Source organism: Bos grunniens, chromosome 14, assembly GCF_055505025.1.
Source record: "Bos grunniens cultivar Pamir isolate PY7600 chromosome 14, Bosgru_T2T1.0, whole genome shotgun sequence".
Classification (NCBI taxonomy): domain Eukaryota; kingdom Metazoa; phylum Chordata; class Mammalia; order Artiodactyla; family Bovidae; genus Bos; species Bos grunniens.
Window position 1 is genome coordinate 36,185,271 of NC_141178.1, and position 24,901 is coordinate 36,210,171.

At 43.1% G+C, this 24,901-nt stretch overlaps 1 long non-coding RNA gene across 8 annotated transcripts in view; it reads right to left on the reverse strand.

The window, feature by feature from the left end:
• LOC147359273 (uncharacterized) overlaps window positions 1-24,901 on the reverse strand; it is a 54,498-nt gene that overhangs the window by 5,531 nt on the left and 24,066 nt on the right. For 2 of the 8 annotated variants that reach the window (XR_015140674.1, XR_015140670.1), the window contains exon 2: window positions 421-525. The exons of 1 other annotated variant lie outside the window; for it this stretch is intronic. This is a non-coding gene — a long non-coding RNA (uncharacterized LOC147359273). Of the gene's footprint in view, window positions 1-420; window positions 550-1,102; window positions 1,354-24,901 lie in introns of those variants that run through there. 5 more of the 8 variants (XR_015140675.1, XR_015140673.1, XR_015140669.1 and 2 more) reach the window with 5 other exon arrangements.

Consider the following 24,901-nt stretch of genomic DNA (forward strand, 5'->3'; position numbering starts at 1 on the left):
TGTTCTTTGAGGCCTGTGGAGGCTTGTTGTTAATAGGAACCCCTGGTCAAAGATTGCTCCAGGTGCAATGCAGACAGGCCCCAAAGCTTTGTAAAACTGCCCCTCATCTCAGTTATTGTCCCTCCCACCCTGACAACTTGTCCATCTAAGTTCAGATGTGACCTGTCACCTGCTCCTTGGCTTGTCTGATCTTAGAATCCCTTGCAACAGGAATTGCCAATGACTGCCAATTACAAGCCATCCTGGGGAGGATGATGCTAATCGTTTAGGAGCTTAGGAAGAGACCACCAAACCGGTTTTGGAGAGTGAGAACACCCACATCAATTGGAGGGGGTGGGACACTCTGCGGCTGTCCTGACCACCTGACTTCTGAACAACACACCCCCGGGTGCAGGAGAAGGGCCCCCATGAATGACCTACCTCTATGACCAGCAGGGCTGTCATTTCGTGGATATCAGAGACCTTTCTGGTATTTCCCCGTCTGGTTGCGGTGTCATATAGCTGTTCAGCTGTGTACACTTCCATCTGTGAGAATATTTACCTAATGAGCTGCATTCCATTGGGGACAAGAGAGTTGAGTGGTTAAACCCAGGAGGTTCAGAGCCTGACCATCTGGGTTCCATCACGATACTTCTACATCACACTGGCTGTGACTTGAGGCAAGTTAATTACGGGCTCCAAGCCTCAGTCTCCCTCTCTGCTCTCCCCAGTGATAATAACTACTTCAGATGTATATGAAATAATGCATATAAAACATTTAATAGAGCACCCAGCACCTAGGAGGAGGTGCTTACTAAATGCTGAATAGTATAATGGCCTCCTGCTCTCCATCTCTTCCGGGCTCTCCAGCAACCCCTAAGAATTAAAGTGACTTGGTTTTACAATTGGTGTTTCAGCAGTTCTGTCTTCCAGAATTTGAATTAATGCCCTTTGTGATTAAGATTGGCATTTCAGCAAATCATGCTGAAGTGTTACAGTGGCTGCAAAGGGACATGTCCATTCATTCATTTATCCATCAATAACAAATATTTATTGAAAGCCTACTATGTCCCAGGGAGGGCACTGGGCATGGGCCATGTGAATACAACAGACCAAATGTTACCTTGGAGAGACCATGTAGTCTACTCAGGGAGACTCACAAATAAATAAACCAATTAAGCAAGGGCCAGATTCTACTGGTGCTCAGGGTATGAAAAGTGTGTTGAAACGGAGGCGTTATTTAAATAGAGTGACCAGGCAGTGAGAGCAGAGACAGGGAGACACGTGAGCAGAGACATGAAGGGTAAGAAGGAGCCTGTGTTGCAAGGAGGTGGGGTAGGAGGCTTTTAGAGCAAAGAGCAGACGCTGACACCCAAAGGTCAGACGAACTGGGCTGCCTTATTAGGAGCAGAAAACAGGACAGAGTGGCTACAGCCTTGTGAATAAGACATCAGGCCCTGCATTTAAGCAGCTGCTATCTAAGGAGCTGCTGTTGGTGATGATAGATTTGCCAGTTCTCCATATAAAAAGGAAGCTGGAGAGACTCAGAAAAACTGAGACAAGGCATTGGGGGCAATCAAGCCCATATCCCTCCAAGTATCCCATTTATCAAGTTTCTCCTTAATGCCTCCATCCACTGATGGGCTACAGAATCAAGCCCAACTTTTTTTTTAATTAATTTATTTATTTTAAATTATTTTGGGCTGCACTGGGTCTTTGCTGTTGCTCACAGACATGTAGTTGCTCCATGGCATGTAGGATTTTCCCAGACCAGGAATCAAACCTGTGTCCCATGCATTGCAAGGCAGATTCTTAACCTCTGGACCACGTGGGAAGCCCAAGCCCAGCATTTTAACTTTACATTGTGTTTATTTTTTTCTATGCCTATCTCCTGGGACAAGAGTCCCAGGAAAGTCAACCTATGTCTTATTCATCTTTGTAACTCCAGCATCTAGCACAACGCCTCACCCTTGGTTGGTGCCTTATAAATATTTGTTGAATGATGAGTCACCACTAAATGTATTGTACTCGATGTTGCCAGGCAATGTACTAAGTGCTTTAAATATATTAATTCAACTAATCCTCTTTACACCACCTAAAGGTATATACTATCGTTAGTAACAGTTTACAGAAGAAATGAAGACACGGAGAGGTTAAGTAAGCCGCTCACGCTCTTACAGCTAGGATGGAGTTGAGCTAGGATTTGAATCCAAGTAGTCTGGCTGCAAAGCCTCTACTCTTAGTCACATGCAGTGCTTCTCAAACTACCTTGTGTGAACGTCACCTGGAAAATATGTTAAAATAGTCATTCCAGGGCCCCACTTGGAGAGTTTTTAATTCAATAGTTCTATTAGTTATCTATTGCTATGTAACAAATTACCCCGAGATTAGAGGCTTATAGCAACAAACATTTATCATCTCCAGTTTCTGCGAATCAGCAGTCTGGGCTCAGCTTCATCAGGTTCTCTGGCTCAGAGACTTTCACAGGTTCCTCTAATCAGGGTGTCGGGGGAAGCTAATGCTATTTCAAGGCTTGACTAGGGCAGATCCTGTTCTCTGCTCACTCATGCGGCTGTTGGTGGACCTTCAGTCATTACTGGCTGTTAACCTAAGACATTAGTTTCTTGCCCCAGAGCCCTCCCCAAAAGAATGTTCCAAATACGGCAGCTGGCTTCCCTCACAGCAAGTGAGTGAGTGACAGAGAATATCCAAGACCATCCCTATGTCTTTCTATATCCTCATCTAGGAACTGACATCTTTCTGCCTAGAGTTTACCTCCCGTGGGAATACGGGGTGGGACCCAAGAATTTATATTTCTATCAAGTTCTCAAGTGATGATGACAATGATTCCGCCAGTAGGGGGCCAAACTTTGAGTAACACCACTACACTATAGTAGAAGCAAGGGAGGGATGGAAGAAGGAAGGGAGGAAAGAAGGGAAGGAGAGAGGGAAGAGAGAGAAGAGGAAGGAGGAAACCCAACAATATTCAACTGGATCATGTATTGTATTTACACAGGGCCTTTCTCCACCCTGGTCCATCCTAACCACCACCTGTACACCCGCAGCTCCTGTCAAAAACTGTCAAGAAGGTAACTGTGAACTTAGACAAGCAGATGTCCACTCTGTCACTCCTTGGAAAAGCATGACTTGACCCCAGGTTGATACATCCTGTCTTCCACTTCCCGTAAGTCTGCCCTCTAGGCAATACAACATAGTTCCCTGATGGCCCCTAACCCTGCCTAGTGACTTACAACTTCATGGAGCAAAGCGGGGGGTTAATTTCAAGAGATTCTCTTTCCTGCCCCCTGCTTTTGAGGAGGATTGAACTTCAAGTGCTCTTCCTGCTGCAGTTAGACAGGACTCTCTGGTTGGTCTTCCCTCTGAGCATCTTCTTTCCCTTCCTGACCATGGACCCCCTGCTGCCTAGTAGAGGGGAGAGGGAGGGGCGGCTCTGGAAGGCTGGCCCCAGCTCTCTCTCTTGCTGGCAACTCCAGAAGCTTCGTGCCGCACGCTTCTCCTTCCCCAGCAGGAAGGAGGAGTGTTTGCTGGAGCTGAACAGCTGCTCAGGGTGCAGGGAGGCGAATGTTACTAAATATATGTTCTCATTGTACATTGGTGTGTCAAGAAAAATTATATCTCTGTGTTCTCCACTTGGGTGTTCTTAAAAAAAAAAAACAACAAACTCCTTACAGGAGCACAGTGTACCTCTTAACTCCTGCCCAACAACCTGACTGAAGAATTCAGTTGCTGTCTAATTAATTTTTTTCCCCACACCCTTCAAATGAAAGTTCCCTTGTCACATTCTGGGAGCTTCTGGTACATTCTACTAGTCCCATTCCACACGCCACTTGGCTCTTTGGGTCCCTTCTCCTTCCAGGCTTGTTTCCAAGCCTTTCTCAGGGTGGAATTCAGAGTAACATGCTTGAGATTGCCAGGGAAAAAGGATCTTTAAAATATGGGCAAGTTATCATGGTATTGGGCTTCCCTGGTGACTCAGATGGTAAAGAATCTGTTTGCAGTGTGGGAGGCTGGGGTTCAATCCCTGGGTGGGGAGGATGCCCTGGAGAAGGAAATGGTAACCCATTCCAGTATTCTTGCCTGGAGGATCCCATGGACAGAAGAGCCTGGTGGGCTACAGTCCATGGGGTCGCAAAGAGTGCAACACGACTGAGTAACTAACATTTTCACTTTCATACTTATCATGGTATTAGTGCTGTCTGTCCTTTTTGTCTAAATCATAAATCAATTTCTAGAAAGCTATAAATGTATCATATGTACTACATTTATGTGTGTATGTAGCATATGTGTGTGTGCAGAAGTAGGGCCTTAAGTCAAATCATTAATATTAATCTGTGTGTGGGTGTGTTAGTCACTCAGCTGTGTCTGACTCTGCAACTCCATGGACTATAGCCCACCAGGCTTCCCTGTCCATGGGATTCTCTAGGCCAGAATACTGGAATGGGTTGCCATTTCCTCCTCCAGGGGATCTTCCCAACCCAGGGATCAAACCCAGGTCTCTTGCATTGCAGGAGGATGCTTAATCATCTGAACCACAAAGGAAGCAATATTATGTTGACTTAGCTGTTTTTATGAGGAAGTTCAGTTACTGATTTGAATGCAGCACTGAGATCCTCCCTTTAATTGGAAAGAAACTGATGTGCACCAGTTGGTCTTAGTAATTTAAGGTGGGAAATTGCTTTTTAAATGTATGAGGCCCAGGCTCCTAAATATTCTCTTAGTCACCAATATGGAATTGACCTAGACTCACAATTATTCCTGTTATTCCCTTTATTCCCTTCAAACCAATCTTTACCTCTTCTTTCCTTTACTCACACTGAAAGCCAGAATTCTCCAACCTACCCAGCATCTAATTGTGTGCAATAAACTTCTGTTGAATGAATGGCTAATAGATAAACCCATATTCTCAAGAAAAGCTAATTAAAATAAAATGGAGTAGATATATGGTTTAAGCCAAGTCTTGCTTTAGGACCAATTAATTTACTGAAATCTGAAAATGGATCACTTCGGCTTGCTAAAGCCGTGGAAGAGAACTGCATGGAACGAAAGGCTCCCTTTACTGAATCCCCTATGTGTGAAGTTGATCATTTCATCTGGCCTCAAGTGTTCCTGTCCATGTCTCTATAATTATGCTGCTCCTATCTTATTTCATCTGTTGGTTGAGACACTAGAAGTCTCAGAAGGACTGTTAACTTCATAAGGACAAGGATGATCTATTTTTCACCTCTGTTTCCTGCACACCTCACACAGTACCTGTCACACTGTTAAGTGTGCATAAAATTCATGTGGAATGAATGAGGGAAGGAGTTAATGAATCCCTAACTTAATGTAATTTTACCAAGAGGGTTGGGAAGATAAAATAAAAATTTTAGGTCAAAGGTTTGGAAACAAGTACATCTTGAAAATCAATCATCAGCCTGGTAAATCATCTTTGAAATGATACAGGCCACTAGCAGGATGGGATTTTCTTTACGATCAGTTGATTTTCATTCACTTTTCAGTGCTTATAATCAGTGAAAGGAGGCACACATCTAGAATTGCTGTCTTATTTATCTAAGCCCATTGAGTCTTATTCTCAATAGATTTACTACTGTCTAGTCGGAGATCCAACCAGTCCATCCTAAAGGAGATCAGCCCTGGGTGTTCTTTGGTAGGAATGATGCTAAAGCTGCAACTCCAGTACTTTGGCCACCTCATGCGAAGAGTTGACTCATTGGAAAAAACTCTGATGCTGGGAGGGATTGGGGGCAGGAGGAGAAGGGGACGACAGAGGATGAGATGGCTGGATGGCATCACTGACTTGATGGATGTGAGTTTGAGTGAACTCCGGGATGGATGTGATGGACAGGGAGGCCTGGTGTGCTGCAATTTATGGGGTCGCAAAGAGTCGGACACGACTGAGCGACTGAACTGAACGGAACTGAGGTCTCATTTTCAAGATTGCACCCAAATATTCAATTCATTTGGCTCTATGGAGTGGTCATTAACTGTCCCAGAATGAATGTCCCTAGAGTAATGAAGTGGCCCCATGGCCAAGCAGCCAACATCAAGTTCTGCAACTCAGCCATCTTCTTGGCCCCTTCCCAAGTCTCCTGTTGGGGAAGGGCTTGGAGGCAAGCTGCCAAGACTCAAGGCTGAGGGTACCTGTGTGCCTCTTCTGGCTTCATGGCCAATGTCATCAATAAACTGTTTCCCACTTTAAACCTTTTAAAATAAAGATTTCCCTTGCCAGAGACATGATGAGATGAAATTTACTATAAAACCATGCTGCCAGAGAAAACCAGTTTTACCCTTTAAGAGCTGGAATGATTGCTTCCCCCAAGGAACTCTGAAGTCTGAGAGTGATTCAGTGGCACTGATATCACTCATGAAAGAAAAGGGAGCCTTTTCTCCACTTCCTCTTTCTCTTCCAACAACAGATATGTGTCCGGCCCCTCACAAAGTGGGCGCAATGTCACTGGCAGAAGGGATCTTGTTCTATGTATTCATCTTTCTGCAGGGGCTGCTCCAGGGACCAGCAGGCAAACAGTAAATGATTAATCTTGTAAAGTTTCTAACTTTGTGGCTGAAATGATTATAAAGAGCAAATTTTTACAAAGATTAACAAAATATAATAATAGTGGGGGAGGGGTTATACTTTTCCTTTCTTTGGCTAGTTTCTTTTTAAATTTATTTACTTTTAATTGGAGGATAATTGCTTTACAATATTGTGTTGGTTTCTGCCATACATCAACAAGAATCAGTCTCAGGTATACATATGTCACCTCCCTCTTGAACCTCCCTCCAACCTCCCACCCCATCCCACCCCCTAGGTTGTCACAAGCACCAGTTTGAGTTCCCTGCATCACACAACCAATTCCCATGGGCTATCTATTTTACATATGGTAATGTATATGTTTCCATGGTCCTCTCTCAATTTGTCCCTCTCCTTACACCACTGTGTCCCACAAGTTTGCTCCTTGGCTAGTTTCTTATATAAGAAACAGCACAGGCAAATTCAAAAGTGCTTTAAATAAAATGTCTTACCCTTAGCTTCTCACTTAACTGGTAGTCTAGAAATTGGCTTTGGTTGGTGACACAGGTTAATAGTTTCAATAAGAATCCAGGGGGCAGAAAGAGGAAAGCAACAAATCACAGGCAAACGAAACCTCATAGGTGCTTCAGCTGATTTTTCAGCAGAAACTTTACAGGCCAGAAGGAGTGGAAGGATATATTTAAAGTATTAAAAGGGAAAAATCTTACAACCTAAAGTCCTCTATCAGGCAAGGTTACCATTCAGAATTGAAAGACAGATCAAGAGTTCCCCAGAAACAGAAAAACTAAAGGAGTTCAACACCACTAAACTGGCCCTACAAGAAATGCTAAAGAGTCTTCTTTTAGTAGAATAAAAAGGCCATAACTAAATAAGAGAATATATAAAAGGAAAAATCATGCTGGTAAAGGCAAATAGCAAAAGTAGTGGTTCAGCTTCTTAAAAACCTACAAATAAGAAAATGCACTGGTCATAACAAACACCCTCTTCCAACAACACAAGAGAAGACTCTACACATGGACCTCACCGGATGGTCAACACCAAAACCAGACTGATTATATTCTTTGCAGCCAAAGATGGAGAAGCTCTATACAGTCAGCAAAAACAAGACCAGGAGCTGACTGTGGCTCAGATCATGAACTCCTTATTGCCAAATTCAGACTTAAATTGAAAAAAGTAGGGAAAACCACTAGACCATTCAGGTATGACCTAAATCAAATCCCTTATGATTATACAGTGGAAGTGAGAAATAGATTTAAGGGCCTAGATCTGATAGATAGAGTGCCTGATGAGCTATGGAATGAGGTTCGTGACATTGTACAGGAGACAGGGATCAAGACCATCCCCATGGAAAAGAAATGCAAAAAAGCAAAATGGCTGTCTGGGGAGGACTTACAAATAGCTGTGAAAAGAAGAGAAGTGAAAAGCAAAGGAGAAAAGGAAAGATATAAACATCTGAATGCAGAGTTCCAAAGAATAGCAAGAAGAGACAAGAAAGCCTTCTTCAGTGATCAATGCAAAGAAGTAGAGGGAAACAACAGAATGGGAAAGACTAGGGATCTCTTCAAGAAAATCAGAGATACCAAAGGAACATTTCATGCAAAGATGGGCTCGATAAAGGACAGAAATGGTATGGACCTAACAGAAGCAGAAGATATTAAGAAGAGATGGCAAGAATACACAGAAGAACAGTACAAAAAAGATCTTCATGACCCAGATAATGACGATGGTGTGATCACTGGCCTAGAGCCAGACATCCTGGAATGTGAAGTCAAGTGGGCCTTAGAAAGCATCACTACAAACAAAGCTAGTGGAGGTGATGGAATTCCAGTTGAGCTATTCGAAATCCTGAAAGATGATGCTGTGAAAGTGCTGCACTCAATATGCCAGCAAATTTGGAAAACTCAGCAGTGGCCACAGGACTGGAAAAGGTCAATTTTCATTCCAATCCCAAAGAAAGGCAATGCCAAAGAATGCTCAAACTACTGCACAATTGCACTCATCTCACATGCTAGTAAAGTAATGCTCAAAATTCTCCAAGCCAGGCTTCAGCAATATGTGAACCGTGAACTTCTTGATGTTCAAGCTGGTTTTAGAAAAGGCAGAGGAACCAGAGATCAAATTGCCAACATCCACTGGATCATGGAAAAAGCAAGAGAGTTCCAGAAAAACACCTATTTCTGCTTTATTGACTATGCCAAAGCCTTTGACTGTGTGGATCACAACATACTGTGGAACATTCTGAAAGAGATGGGAATACCAGACCACCTGATCTGCCTCTTGAGAAGTCTGTATGCAGGTCAGGAAGCAACAGTTAGCACTGGACATGGAACAACAGACTGGTTCCAAATAGGAAAAGGAGTTCGTCAAGGCTGTATATTGTCACCCTGTTTATTTAACTTATATGCAGAGTACATCATGAGAAACGCTGGACTGGAAGAAACACAAGCTGGAATCAAGATTGCTGGGAGAAATATCAATAACCTCAGATATGCAGATGACACCACCCTTATGGCAGAAAGTGAAGAGGAACTCAAAAGCCTCTTGATGAAAGTGAAAGTGGAGAGTGAAAAAGTTGGCTTAAAGCTCAACATTCAGAAAACAAAGATCATGGCATCCAGTCCCATCACTTCGTGGCAAATAGATGGGGAAACAGTGGAAACAGTGTCAGACTTTATTTTTCTGGGCTCCAAAATCACTGCAGATGGTGACTGCAGCCATGAAATTAAAAGATGCTTACTCCTTGGAAGGAAAGTTATGACCAACCTAGATAGCATATTCAAAAGCAGAGACATTACTTTGCCAACAAATGTTCATCTAGTCAAGGCTATGGTTTTTCCAGTGGTCATGTATGGATGTGAGAGTTGGACTGTGAAGAAGGCTGAGCGCCGAAGAATTGATGCTTTTGAACTGGGATGTTGGAGAAGACTCTTGAGAGTCCCTTGGACTGCAAGGAGATCCAACCAGTCCATTCTGAAAGAGATCAGCCCTGGGATTTCTTTGGAAGGAATGATGCTAAAGCTGAAACTCCAGTATTTTGGCCACCTCATGTGAAGAGTTGACTCATTGGAAAAGACTCTGATGCTGGGAGGGATTGGGGACAGGAGGAGAAGGGGACGACAGAGGATGAGATGGCTGGATGGCATCACTGACTCGATGGTCGTGAGTCTGAGTGAACTCCGGGAGTTGGTGATGGACAGGGAGGCCTGGCGTGCTGCGATTCATGAGGTCACAAAGAGTCGGACACGACTGAGCGACTGATCTGATCTGATCTGAAGGTTAAAAGACAAAAGTAGTATAGTCAACTATAACTACAGTGAGTAATTAAGGGGTATACAAAATATAAAATATGATACTAAAAATATGAAACATTGGGAGGAGAAGTAAAAATATAGTGCTTTTAAAATGTCTTCAAACTCCAGCAACTACTAGCTTAAAATTGAAGACTATACATACAGGTTGCCATAGAAGAACCTCATGGTAACCACAAACCAAAAACTTAACAATTAATACATAAAAACTAAAGGCCTTCATCCATGGCTCAATGGTAAAGAATCTGCCTGCCAAAGCAGGAGATGCAGGTTTGATCCCTGGGTCAGGAATATCTCCTGGAGGAGGAAATGGTGACCCACTTTTCAGTATTTTCACCTGGGAAATCCCATGGACAGAGGAGCCTGAAGGGCTACAGTCCATGTGGTCACAAAGAGTTGGACACAACTGAGCACACACACACACACACACACACACAAAGAAAAAGCAATCCCACTGGCTCCTCAGTCCATAGGATTGTCTAGGCAAGAATACTGGAGTATTCTTCTCCAGGGAACCTTCCCAACCCAGGGATCAAATCCTCATCTCTTCTGTCTCCTGCACTGGCAGGCAGGTTCTTTACCACTAGTGCTACCTGGGAAGCCCAGTAATACTAAAGGAATCCATCAAAGCACAAGGAAAGAAACCAACAGAGGACAGTCCGTGTGTGTGACTACATATATAGTCATACACACATGAAATATTACTCAGTAATAAAAATAATGAAGTCTTGCTGTTTGCAGCAATGTTGATGGAACTGGAGGCTATCATGCCAAGTGAAAAATGTCAGAGAAAAGTAAATACATATGATTTCACTTACACATGGAATGTAAAAAACAGAACAAACAAAACATAACAAAAACAGATCATACATACAGAGAACCAACTGGTTGTTGCCACAGGGGATGGAGGTGGGGGGGGGCAGATGACAGAGGTGAAGGAGATTAAGAGGTATGGACCTACAGTTAATAAAAATAAATAAGTTGTGGGGATATAACATACACATGTGGAATACAGCCTGTATTGTGGTGATCATTTCATAATGTATAAAAATATTGAATCACTATGTTGTGTATCTGAAAGGATTATAATACTGTATGTTAATTATAACTCAATTTAAAAAAAGAACTCAGGGTTCCCATTTTTCCATCTACTTTTCTATCAGTAAAGTCGGCAATAATACTATAATATGGCTACACCTGGTGGCTCAGATGGTAAAGAATCTGCCTGCAATGCACAAGACCCAGGTTCGATCCCTGGGTTGGGAAGATCCCCTGGAGAAGAGAATGCCTGCCCACTCCAGTATTCTTGCCTAGAGAATTCCATGGACAGAGGAACATGGCGGGCTACAGTCCATGGGGTCACAAAGAGTTGGACATGACTAGCTAACTAACACATGGCTACACCAGCTCTAGGCATTTGCCCTCACATAACCCAACCGAAAGCAGGAAGAAAGAGGAGCCACACCAGCTTTTGGCCATGCCACTCTCCTTCTAATTAAAGAGGAAAAGTTCCACAGAACACCCCCTCCCCAGCATCTCTTTACATTTCATTGACCAGAAGTGAGTCAGTGCTATAAATCACCAGCAAAAGAGAATGCAATGACCATGACTGACTGCATTAGTCTGGGTTCTCCAGAGAAATGGAATCAATAGAGGAAAAAAAATATATATGTATACATCTGTGGGATATAATGATATGTATTTTTACATTTTTTATATAAAGAGATTTATTATAAGCTCTTGGCTCATGTGCCGATGGAAGTGGACAAATCCCAAGCTCCACAGTCAGCAAGCTGGAGGCTCAGGTTCAGGAGAACTGATGGTGTAAGATCCAGTCTCAGCACAAGTGTGAGTTAGAAACAGAAGAACACCGATGTCCCAGCTCTAAAACAGTCAGGAAAGAGAAGATTTTCTTAATCTAGGTAGGCAACTGGATCGGATGAAGCCCATCCACACTGCGGGGGGCAATCTGTTTCACTAAATCAACTGATTCAAGTGTTAAATCTCATCCAGAAACACCCTCATAGACATATTCAGTTTAACCAAATATCTGGGTACCCCATGGCCCAGTCGACACAAAATTAACCATCACTGTGGCTTAGATTAAGAATAATCTATCAGAGCTGAGTCTACTTTTCCTAGCAAGTCACTGCTCGATAGACAATATTTGGAGTGTGTTAGCAAGACAAAAAGATGGGATATTGGCTAGGCCACAGGTCGTTTCTTTGCAGGTGTTTCTGTGTTTATGAAAATTAAGCTTTTAAAAGTGGGTTAACAACAAACTCCAAAAAAATGTGGATGATAGTCATATGACTGTCTCTCTGGGGCATTACAAAACTATATATATGTGTGTGTGTATATATATATATATTCTACACATATAATATTATAGAAAATCCTAAAAGTGTAGATAAGCAAAGAGGTGATAAAAATGACCTGAAATCCCATTATCAAGTGACAACCAGTGTTAAAATTTCTATATACATATACTTCTAACATTTTCCTATTCATATTAACACATTTTTAGAGAAAAGTGAGATCATACTGAAAACACGATTTTGCAATTGAAATTATCTCCTGCAATATACTTCACACATACTGACTTATTCCATATTGACTTACACAGTTCTATTGCATGATTTTTTTGGTTATACAGTTGTTCCACATTTTGCTTAAGCAATCCCCTATTGGATATTTAACTTATAAAGATATTTCTATATAAAAAGGGATCCTGTGGTTCAGAATGTTGCAGTACTCAGAGTTTTTCATCCTTCAGTGAGGGCTTCCCATATATAGCAGTGCCCCTGGTGCCAGCAACTGGGGAATGCACAATCCTAGAGTGTACTTTTCATTTCTTTGAATCCCTTCTTCTTTAGTGTGATATTATTAGTTGTGTGTGAATTGCTCCTGTCCTCAATTAGAGTTTTCAGAGCATTAAAAGGATTGAAGACCCATTCCCCACACTGCTCCATACTAACTCTGGAGGCAATGGCAGGGGAACCAGGAAAGTGTGACACTGTTAGCAGGGTTCACAGATCAGATCAGATCAGATCAGTCGCTCAGTCGTGTCCGACTCTTTGCAACCCCATGAATCACAGCACGCCAGGCCTCCCTGTCCATCACCAACTCCGGGAGTTCACTCAGACTCACGACCATCGAGTCAGTGATGCCATCCAGCCATCTCATCCTCTGTCGTCCCCTTCTCCTCCTGCCCCCAATCCCTCCCAGCATCACAGTCTTTTCCAATGAGTCAACTCTTTGCATGAGGTGGCCAAAGTCCTGGAGTTTCAGCTTTAGCATCATTCCTTCCAAAGAAATCCCAGGGCTGATCTCCGTCAGAATGGACTGGTTGGATCTCCTTGCAGTCCAAGGGACTCTCAAGAGTCTTCTCCAACACCACAGTTCAAAAGCATCAATTCTTCGGCGCTCAGCCTTCTTCACAGTCCAACTCTCACATCCATACATGACCACTGGAAAAACCATAGCCTTGACTAGATGAACCTTTGTTGGCAAAGTAATGTCTCTGCTTTTGAATATGCTATCTAGGTTGGTCATAACTTTCCTTCCAAGGAGTAAGCGTCTTTTAATTTCATGGCTGCAGTCACCATCTGCAGTGATTTTGGAGCCCAGAAAAATAAAGTCTGACACTGTTTCCACTGTTTCCCCATCTATTTGCCATGAAGTGGTGGGACCGGATGCCATGATCTTTGTTTTCTGAATGTTGAGCTTTAAGCCAACTTTTTCACTCTCCACTTTCACTTTCATCAAGAGGCTTTTGAGTTCCTCTTCACTTTCTGCCATAAGGGTGGTGTCATCTGTATATGTGAGGTTATTGATATTTCTCCCGGCAATCTTGATTCCAGTTTGTGTTTCTTCCAGTCCAGCGTTTCTCATGATGTACTCTGCATATAAGTTAAATAAACAGGGTGACAATATACAGCCTTGACGAACTCCTTTTCGTATTTGGAACCAGTCTGTTGTTCCACATCCAGTTCTAACTGTTGCTTCCTGACCTGCATACAAATTTCTCAGGAGGCAGATCAGGTGGTCTGGTATTCCCATCTCTTGAAGAATGTTCCACAGTTTGTTGTGATCCACACAGTCAAAGGCTTTGGCATAGTCAAGAAAGCAGAAATAGATGTTTTTCTGGAACTCTCTTGCTTTTTCTATGATCCAGCAGATGGCAATTTGATTTCTGGTTCCTCTGCCTTTTCTAAAACCAGCTTGAACATCAGGAAGTTCACGGTTCACATATTGCTGAAACCTGGCTTGGAGAATTTTGAGCATTACTTTACTAGCATGTGAGATGAGTGCAATTGTGTGGTAGTTTGAGCAATCTTTGGCATTGTCTATCTTTGGGATTGGAATGAAAACGGACCTGTTCCAGTCCTGTGGCCACTGCTGAGTTTTCCAAATTTGCTGGCATATTGAGTGCAGCACTTTCACAGCATCATCTTTCAGGATTTGGAATAGCTCAACTGGAATTCCATCTGCAGGGTTCACAGAGAATTTCTAAAACATGTACTTTCAGAAACCTGGATGGCATCCTCTAAGACCTGAATTACAAATGTCTATTCCAAAGCCAGAGCAATACTTGCTACATTCAACAGCTCGTTGGACTTCTTTCTGGAACCACCCTAAATTCTCCTCTTCTGTCACTACCACTGGAGCCAAATGTTATTAATCTTAGGAGTTTTTCATGGGCAGATTTACTTACATGTATTTTCATTACCAAAACTACAGTTAATGTGTGGGTGATTTCATTATGTGACTGGGTAGTGGTGAGTATGTGGTTTCCCTGATGGCTCAGTGGTAGAGAATCCACCTGCCAACGCAAGAAACTTGGGTTTGATCCTTAGGTAGGGAAGATCCCCTGGAGGAGGAAATGGCAACCCACTCCAGTATGCTTGCCTGGACAATTCATGGACAGAGGAGCCTGGCACCTTACAGTCTATGGGGTCACAAAGAATCAGACACAATTGAGCATGCCTGCACATTGGTCAGTACGCATTTATTATGTGTTTTGGGGTGAGAGAGATTACGTAACCATGAATAGTATTGTATATATCACATAATTAATCAGAACTGTATAATTTTATCTGAATAATTTCCACATTGACAAAATTGGCATTTTAGTCACCTACTTATTACATTCTCTCATTTTTTAATGTTATTTTTCTTCCTAAGATTTCTTATGAATATTAAAATAGGGTCCTAGAAGTCAAGACCCAGCTCAGTGCCCTATGTAGAAAGCACTTGATAAAGGATTTTTCACTTTTGTACGGTGTTCTAGTTTACAAAGCATTCTGATGTACATCACTCATTTGGTCTTCTTGACCCTGAGAGGGAGGTGACACAGTCTAAATCCATTCTGCATATGAGAAAGCATTTAAATCTAGCGGTGTCAGTCCTACGTCCTTTTATAGATCACAAATTATTTCAAGACAAATACCTCCTCTGTGCTGCTTTCTCTCAAATAGCTCAACAAGTCAGGGTTCAATGAATGACTCAAGGAAACAATGAGAATGTTTTTTTCCCATCGAAATCCACCTTAAAATGGGGCAGTCATTTTTTGCCTCCAGAAATTTTGCTGCTGATAGAGAAAGACAAAATACCTTTTCTAATGTGAATTTATGGAATGATTGTCTGTCCCATAAAAAATTATTCTCCAGCTTGGAGCAATTAAAGTGGTCTCTCTCCTCTCCAAATTAATGTAATTAATACTACAGTCTTTGTTGTTTATCATGTCTTGATAGTATCACAAGGGAATGAAAATATTGGCTCTTTTATCCCTTTAAATAGCTGAGATGAAACTGTTGGAGCTCTAATGTTACAACAGCTGTTTCTCATGTCCGGGAATATAATTGGTTGGTACTGAGGCTATTTAAATTGTAAGGAATTGACTTTGGTTTTATGCTTGCCTAATTCTGGTGGAGGGAGAGATGGGAAATGTTAGCTTTGTCCTGTAAAGAAAAGACAAAACCTTCCCCTCAATGAAATGGCAGCTTCCGGGTCTCATCTCTAATTTTCTTTACCAGCGCACTGTCTCCAGGTTTGCTGGATGACACGGCTGGGAAAGCAGGACCATTCTAGCTTTCCTCCTAATTAGCTCCCAGCCCAACACAGCTGGTCGAAATGCATCAGGGCTTTCCCACGAGGGCCTTTACTGGACACACGAATCATACAGAGATCTCGTTAAAATGCAGATTCCGATTCAGCATGTTTACAGAGTGGGGCCCGAGAGTCTGCATTTCTAACAAGCTCCCTAGTGACGGTGCTGCTGGTCCAGAGACCACACAGGTATGACTGGAGAAGTGACTGGAGGACCTGGTGGTCTAATCATGAAATCCAGTGCACCCTGGCACAAATGACACATGATCCTACAGGACCTGCCAGTTGGTCTGTACAAAGGGAGAGATCCAAAAACAGTATTACAAGAGTTTATCAGGTTGGATATTTTTAAAATAATTTTTCAATTAAAAACAATTTTTTTTTGGCTGCACTGGGTCTTCGCTGCTGCACACAGGCTTTCTCTAATTGCAGTGCGCAGGGCTTCTCACTGTGGTGGCTTGTCTTGCTGCGGAGCACAGGCTCTATGGCTTGTGGGCTTAGTAGTTCACGTGCTCAGTTGCTCCGCGGCATGTGGGATCTTCCTGCACCAGGTAACCCCTGCACTACAAGGCGGATTCCTAACTACTGCACCACCAGGGAAGCCCGTCTTGAAGGGGCTTAGACAAAGATCTTTCTTTACATTGGAGAAAAGTTGTTTGTCTCTACTTTCTTCCTCTTTGTGTTCTCAGAACCCTCATGCTTTCTTCCCCCTTGCCTCCTACAGAATACCTCCCTCCTTCCTTTCCCTCCCACTCCCCACAACCTTTGTTCACCTGCCCAATCTTGTCACTCTGAAGCTGGTTTCAGAGTGTTGATGTTCCCATCAATTCTCATGAACCAAAAGGCTAGAACCAGTACCAAAACCACAGAATGAGATCTAGTGGGAAAGTCACAAGGGGACTCTAAGGGGAAGATGAAACTTTACCACCGAGAGAACTTTTCCAGTTGCAAAACCAGATATTCACCACTGAGTTCTGATTTCCCTGGTGTTCTCTAACCAATGAGCTATAGCCTCTCCATCCTTTAGGCTTTCTCCTTAGACTGGAAAGAAATCAAGTATGTGCTAGATATTTCCAGCAGCTTCCAGACTGGTTAAAGTTTCCTTTAACCTTTGAAAGTGACTTCGAAGTTTCCCCTTGAGACAACCTGGTCGGATGCGCAGCTGGTATCTTCGCTCCTGGAGCTGGGTCCCTAGCCCAGCTGCAGCTATGTAAATTGGGGGAGGGGGAGTCACTTTGATGTCTGCTGTGAAATAATGGCAGGAGACCTGAGATGTGACATTTAGAATAAAACTGTGATCAAGTCAGCAAAGAAGAAAACCCAGGGCTTCCTGTTTGGACAAATTCCAAGGCAGTTTCTTTCTGCCGCCTCTTCCCCATCCATTTCTTTGGTAATAGGGGTTCTTCCTCCACTAGAATATGCACCCCCATTTCCCAATAGTGCTTGTCACTGCCCCACAGACACTGGGTTATGCACACAGTAGGAACAGGATCAGCTTAAACTGAAGAAGAGAGCTGTGTTCTTACGCTCTACAAGTTAGCACAGGGCCATCCAGCAAATACAAAGAATACACCGGAGGGAATTAAAACTACACCAAGACTTACACTGATCAGAATGGCCATCATTAAAAAGTCTACAAATAACAAATGCTGGAGAGGGTGTGGTGAAAAGGGAACCCACCTACACTGTTGGTGGGAATGCAAACTGGTGCAGCCACTATGGAGAACAGCATGCAAATGCCTCAAAAAATTAAAACTAGAGATTCATGTGATCCAGCAATCCCACTCCTGGGTGTATACCCAGACAAAATTATAATTCAAAAAGATACATGCACCCCAATGTTCATTGCAGCACTACTCACAATAGCCAGGGCGTGGAAGCAACCTAAATGCCCATCAATAGAGGAACGGATAAAGATGTGGTGCATATATTCAATGGAATATCACTCAGCCATAAAAAAGAAGGAACCAATGCCACTTGCAATAAGATAGATGGATCTAGAGATTATCACACTGAATGAAGTAGTCAGAAAGACAAATACCATGTAATATCATGTGTGGAATCTTATATGCAGAATCTAAATATGACACAAACTTTACTCATGAAGCAGAAAGAGACACATAGACATAGAAAACAGACATGTTGCTAAGGGGTGATGGGGAAGGGATGGACTAGGAGTTTGGGATTAGTGGACACAAACCATTATATAGAGAATGAATAAACAACAAGATCCTACTGTAGAGCACAAGGAACTATATCCAGTATCCTGTGATAAATCATAATGGAAAACAGTAAGAATGTGTATATACATATTTATATATGTAAAATGTATGTATATGTGGAGCTTTCTTTTCATTTTGTGAAGATTAGAGAGGAAAATTAATGAATCAACATGAAGAGGTACAGGACAGACATCTGCTTGGAATGGAGGAATGAGGAATAGGGTGAGAATGGATGTCAAACTTGATTTGAGCCTTAAATGATAAGGGAGGAGGCAGTGTGGAGTAGGGATAAGAACATGGATCTTAGAGTGTGTTTCCTGACTACCCACTGGCAGGTGAGTGCCTTGGGTCAAGTGTAGTCAGTGAACATCCCAGTGAAACAGTGGATAGCAGCACCATGTGGGTCAGGAAATAACACAAGGAACAGTAACCACTCTAGGTATTTCAAGCAGAATAGGACTTAAAAGTAGTGAAGTAAGTGGAGCCCTGGAGGCTCCAGGAGGTGCCGCCAGGCGAGTAACGGCCGACCCCGAGGCTTCCGTAGTTCCGGACTGTGTGGTTACATGAAGTGGGGTCCCGTCCAGGCCCAGTCAGGTCAGGCCACCGGCAGGCTCCTGGTATCCGTATCTTCTCTCTCGTATTCCGACTCTGGTTTGTTGCTGCTTCAGAATCATTCCTACAAGTCCATTGTGTCTAAAATACAGTCATCAGACATGGTCGTTCCAAGAGACATAGCAGGAAATTATTGTCCTGAAGGTTGTGAAAGAAATACACCCAAGGAGCAGTGGCTGTGTGGGCACAGGAGGGCCGAGAGGAGCTACTCCATGTTCAAAGTCAGGAGGGGCAGCGGTGAGGAGACACCCCTTGTCCAAGGTAAGGAGCAGCGGCTGCACTTTGCTGGAGCAGCCATGAAGAGATACCCCACGTCCAAGGTAAGAGAAACCCAAGTAAGACGGTAGGTGTTGCAAGAGGGCATCAGAGGGCAGACACACTGAAACCATACTCACAGAAAACTAGTCAATCTAATCACACGGACCACAGCCTTGTCTAACTCAATGAAACTAAGCCATGCCCTGTGGGGCCACCCAAGACCGGCAGATCACGGTGGAGAGGTCTGACAGAATGTGGTCCACTGGAGAAGGGAATGGCAAACCACTTCAGTATTCTTGCCTTGAGAACCCCATGAACAGTATGAAAAGGCAAAATGATAGGATACTGAAAGAGGAACTCCCCAGGTCAGTAGGTGCCCAATATGCTACTGGAGATCAGTGGAGAAATAACTCCAGAAAGAATGAAGGGATGGAGCCAAAGCAAAAACAATGCCCAGCTGTGGATGTGACTGGTGATAGAAGCATGGTCCAATGCTGTAAAGAGCAATATTGCATAGGAACCTGGAATGTCAGGTCCATGAATCAAGGCAAATTGGAAGTGGTCAAACAAGAGATGGCAAGAGTGAATGCCGACATTCTAGGAATCAGTGAACTAAAATGGACTGGAATGGGTGAATTTAACTCAGATGCCCATTATATCTACTACTGTGGGCAGGAATCCCTTAGAAGAAATGGAGTAGCCATCATGATCAACAAAAGAGTCTGAAATGTAGTACTTGGATGCAATCTCAAAAATGACAGAATGATCTCTGTTCGTTTCCAAGGCAAACCATACAATACATGGTAATCCAAGTCTATGCCCCAACCAGTAATGCTGAAGAAGCTGAAGTTGAATGGTTCTATGAAGACCTACAAGACCTTTTAGAACCAACACCCAAAAAAGATGTCCTTTTCATTATAGGGGACTGGAATGCAAAAGTAGGAAGTCAAGAAACACCTGGGGTAACAGGTAAATTTGGCCTTGGAGTATGGAATGAAGCAGGGCAAAGGCTAATAGTGTTTTGCCAAGAGAACGCACTGGTCATAGCAAACACCCTCTTCCAACAACACAAGAGAAGGCTCTACACATGGACATCACTAGATGGTCAACACCGAAATCAGACTGATTATATTCTTTGCAGTCAAAGATGGAGAAGCTCTATACAGTCAGCAAAAACAAGACCGGGAGCTGACTGTAGCTCAGATAATGAACTCCTTATTGTCAAATTCAGACTTAAATTAAAGAAAGTGGGGGAAACCACTAGACCATTCAGGTATGACCTAAATCAAATCCCTTATGATTATACAGTGGAAGTGAGAAATAGATTTAAGGGATTAGATCTGATAGATAGATATCTGATAGATAGAGTGCCTGATGAACTGTGGACAGAAGTTCGTAACATTGTACAGGAGACGGGGATCAAGACCATCCCCATGGAAAAGAAATGCAAAAAAGCAAATTGGCTGTCTGGGGAGGCCTTACAAATAGCTGTGAAAAGAAGAGAAGTGAAAAGCAAAGGAGAAAAGGAAAGATATAAGCATCTGAATGCAGAGTTCCAAAGAATAGCAAGGATAAGACAGCCTTCTTCAGCGATCAATGCAAAGAAATAGAGGAAACCAACAGAATGGGAAAGACTAGAGATCTCTTCAAGAAAATTAGAGATACCAAGGGAACATTTCATGCAAAAATGGGCTCGATAAAGGACAGAAATGGTATGGACCTAACAGAAGCAGAAGATATTAAGCAGAGGTGGCAAGAAAACACAGAAGAACTGTACAAAAAAGATCTTCATGACCCAGATAATCACGATGGTGTGATCACTCACCTAGAGCCAGACATCCTGGAATGTGAAGTCAAGTGGGCCTTAGAAAGCATCACTACAAACAAAGCTAGGGGAGGTGATGGAATTCAAGTTGAGCTATTTCAAATCCTGAAAGATGATGGTGTGAAAATGCTGCACTCAATATGCCAGCAAATTTGGAAAACTCAGCAGTGGCCACAGGGCTGGAAAAGGTCAATTTTCATTCCAACCCCAAAGAAAGGCAATGACAAAGAATGCTCAAACTACCGCACAATTGCACTCATCTCACATGCTAGCAAAGTAATGCTCAAAATTCTCCAAGCCAGGCTTCAGCAATACATGAACCATGAACTTCCTGATGTTCAAGCTGGTTTTAGAAAAGGCAGAGGAACCAGAGATCAAATTTCCAACATCTGCTGGATCATGGAAAAAGGAAAAGAGTTCCAGAAAAACACCTATTTCTGCTTTATTGACTATGCCAAAGCCTTTGACTGTGTGGATCACAATAAACTGGAAAATTCTGAAAGAGATGGGAATACCAGACCACCTGACCTGCCTCTTGAGAAACCTGTATGCAGGTCAGGAAGCAACAGTTAGAACTGGACATGGAACAACAGACTGGTTCCAAATAGGAAAAGGAGTACGTCAAAGCTGTATATTGTCACCCTGCTTATTTAACTTCTATGCAGAGTACATCATGAGAAACACTGGGCTGGAAGAAGCACAAGCTGGAATCAAGATTGCCGGGAGAAATATCAATAACCTCAGATATGCAGATGACACCACCCTTATGGCAGAAAGTGAAGAGGAACTCAAAAGCCTCTTGATGAAAGTGAAAGTGAAGAGTGAAAGAGTTGGCTTAAAGCTCAACATTCAGAAAACGAAGATCATGGCATCTGGTCCCATCACTTCATGGCAAATAGATAGGGAAACAATGGAAACAGTGTCAGACTTTATTTTTCTGGGCTCCAAAATCACTACAGATGGTGACTGCAGCCATGAAATTAAAAGACGCTTACTCCTTGGAAGGAACGTTATGACCGACCTAGATAGCATATTAAAAAGCAGAGACATTACTTTGCCAACAAAGGTTCGTCTAGTCAAGGCTATGGTTTTTCCAGTGGTCATGTATGGATGTGAGAGTTGGACTGTGAAGAAAACTGAGCGCCAACGAATTGATGCCTTTGAACTGTGGTGTTGGAGAAGACTCTTGAGAGTCCCTTGGACTGCAGGGAGATCCAACCAGTCCATTCTGAAGGAGATCAGCCCTGAGATTTCTTTGGAAGGAATGATGCTAAAGCTGAAACTCCAGTACTTTGGCCACCTCATGTGAAGAGTTGACTCATTGGAAAAGACTGTGATGCTGAGAGGGATTGGGGGCAGGAGGAGAAGGGGACGACAGAGGATGAGATGGCTGGATGGCATCACTGACTCGATGGACATGAGTTTGAATGAACTCTGGGAGTTGGTGATGGACAGTGCTGCGATTTATGCGGTTTATGCGATTTATGCGGTCGCAAAGAGTCGGACAGGACTGAGCAACTGAACTGTACTGAACTGAAGTGGTTACAAAATTGCAGAAAGACAGGCAGGAACTTGAAACGGGCCACCTCTAGGCCTCAAAGCTTCTCTTGCAGCTGCCACCTCCAATTCAGAAACTGCGGAAGACCATGCTTACATGTCAGCTACTCCACAGCCTCAAATCTCATTCCCAGACCAGCTTCCCTGGTCACTGCACAAGCTGTCATGTGATGATCATGTGCATCAACCAATGCCAACCCTGGAGAGGATGGCACTTCTCCCTTCCCCTTTCTAATCCCATGAGAGGACATCTCATGGAAGAACCCTCATTGCACCTAGACTTACCAGCAAGGCGAGACTGGGGAATGTAGCTTTCAGCTTTCTGTCCGTGTAACAGAAGGTGAACTGGAGACAGAGGTGGTAGACATGGATGCTAACAATATCCAGAACAAGTATCAAGTGCAGTGCCGAGAATCAAGAAATGCCAATCTGCACTAGAGGAACAAGTCAGGTTGGGTGAAGTCGACTTAGAGACTGGTACCAGGGTTTTGGCCGCTAAGGAAAAAAAATATTTCCTTTAAGCTGAAGGGAACTCCAGTGATAGAAGGGAAGGACTGTCACAAGGAACTAGCCGAGAAAGGAAACATAACTGTGTATTTCTTCCATTCAGCCAATGAAAACTAACAGTAGTTTTCCTTTCTCTCTGGCTATGACTGTGAAAATAATATCACAGCTTGCTCATTCCCCGAGGCTGAGCCCCACATCTTCCTCCTGCTTATCCACCAAAAGGCTGAAGCCAGTTTTCCATTAGCTCTCTTTCAAGTTCTATCAGCTGGGACCTTCCCCTTCCTGCTCAGCCCCCTAGGGTGATAAGCACATTTTCCAGCAGCTCTGGAGTCATGGTTGCTTACAGAGACGGTGCCAATCTAAACAAGGCCAGCTGGAAGGCGCTGCCTCCAAGCTTTCCTTCCCTCCTTCCAGCTGAAACCACAGGGGCTTCTGACCCTCATGACCAGCAGACATGAGCTGAAACAAGACAAGTAAGTGTCATTTCTCCCGGGAGAAGCACAGAGTGATCAGAATGGTTCTATTCTTCCAAGAACTTGGACACCCTCGAAAAAGATACAAGTACAGGGATAAACAATAACTGAAGTGGAAGTACAGACAGAACAATGTACTGTAACATCAGAGTGCAGCCAGAATGTTTTCAACCTTTCACCTCAACATATCCTCCCCCAAATCAGGGAATTTGTCTGCCTTACACATTGCTCTGTTTCCCTGTGCTAGGACAGTACTTGGAATGTAATAGGCAAGACCCTTGCTGAGATGGAGGGCCATGTTGTGTTGCAGAGCAGTTGTTGTTGAGTCGCTAACTCATATCCGACTCTTGGAGACCCCATGAACTGCAGCATTCCAGGTTTCCCTGTCCATCATCAACTCCCAGAGCTTGCTTAAATTCATGTCCATCGAGTCAGTGATGCCATCCAACTATCTTTTCCTCTGTCGCCCCCTTCTCGTCCTGCTCTCAATCTTTCCCAGATCAGGATCTTTTCCAATGAGCCAGCTCTTCACAGGCAGAGAAGTTAGTACCCAGCAAATAGTCTGGCACTCAGCATTTGCTCCCCTGCACTCTGTAGCCTCTTTTGCAGTCTGGTTGGTCTCTACAATTAGTTCTGGCCAATAGGCTCTGGCCACCTGATGCAAAGAGCTGACTCATTTGAAAAGACACTAATGCTGTGAAATATTGAAGGCAGGAGGAGAAGGGGATGACAGAGGATGAGACGGTTGGATGGCATCACCAACTCAATGGACATGAGTTTGAGCAAACTCTGGGAGATGGTGAAGGACAGGGAAGCCTGGCATGCTGCAGTCCATGGGGTTGCAAAAAGTTGGACATGACTTGGCCACTCAACAATAACAACAAAATAGGCCATGAGTGGAAAAGACACCTGTTATGTTCAAGTCAGGGCAATTAAAAGTTCTGAGCTTTCTCCATTTTTCATCTCCTTCTCTGTGGCAATCTTGGAAACCAAGTCTTGATTCCAGTGCAGAAAAAACTCTGACTCTCTGAGTCTCTGGAGACCTCCTCCAGCCTCACTGGTCTGCATCAGATTTTACATGAATGAGAAATAAAGTTTTATGAGATTAACTTACTGAGGTTTCACAACTTTTCTGTTATTGAAGCATAGCCTAGACTATCCTGGCTAATAGACATTGAGTCACTCATATATTAATTCAGCGGATATATCTGAGCACGCCAGTGTTAGCCACAGGGGCAAGAATAAATTTAGATATTGGCATAAAAGATAAGAAGCTATAGAATCAAATTCTAAGAGATTGTGAAATTCAACAGACATTGTCAACACTCACCTGACTCAGGTTTTATGAAAGTCTTGGGATTTCAATAGCTATTTGTATAATGGAACAGAAATAGTAATTTGAGAATGCCATATGCTTAGAGAAGACTCAAAAAGAAAAGTTTAAAAATGAAATCAATCAATGCAAAAACAAACAAACAAACAAACAAACTCTATGT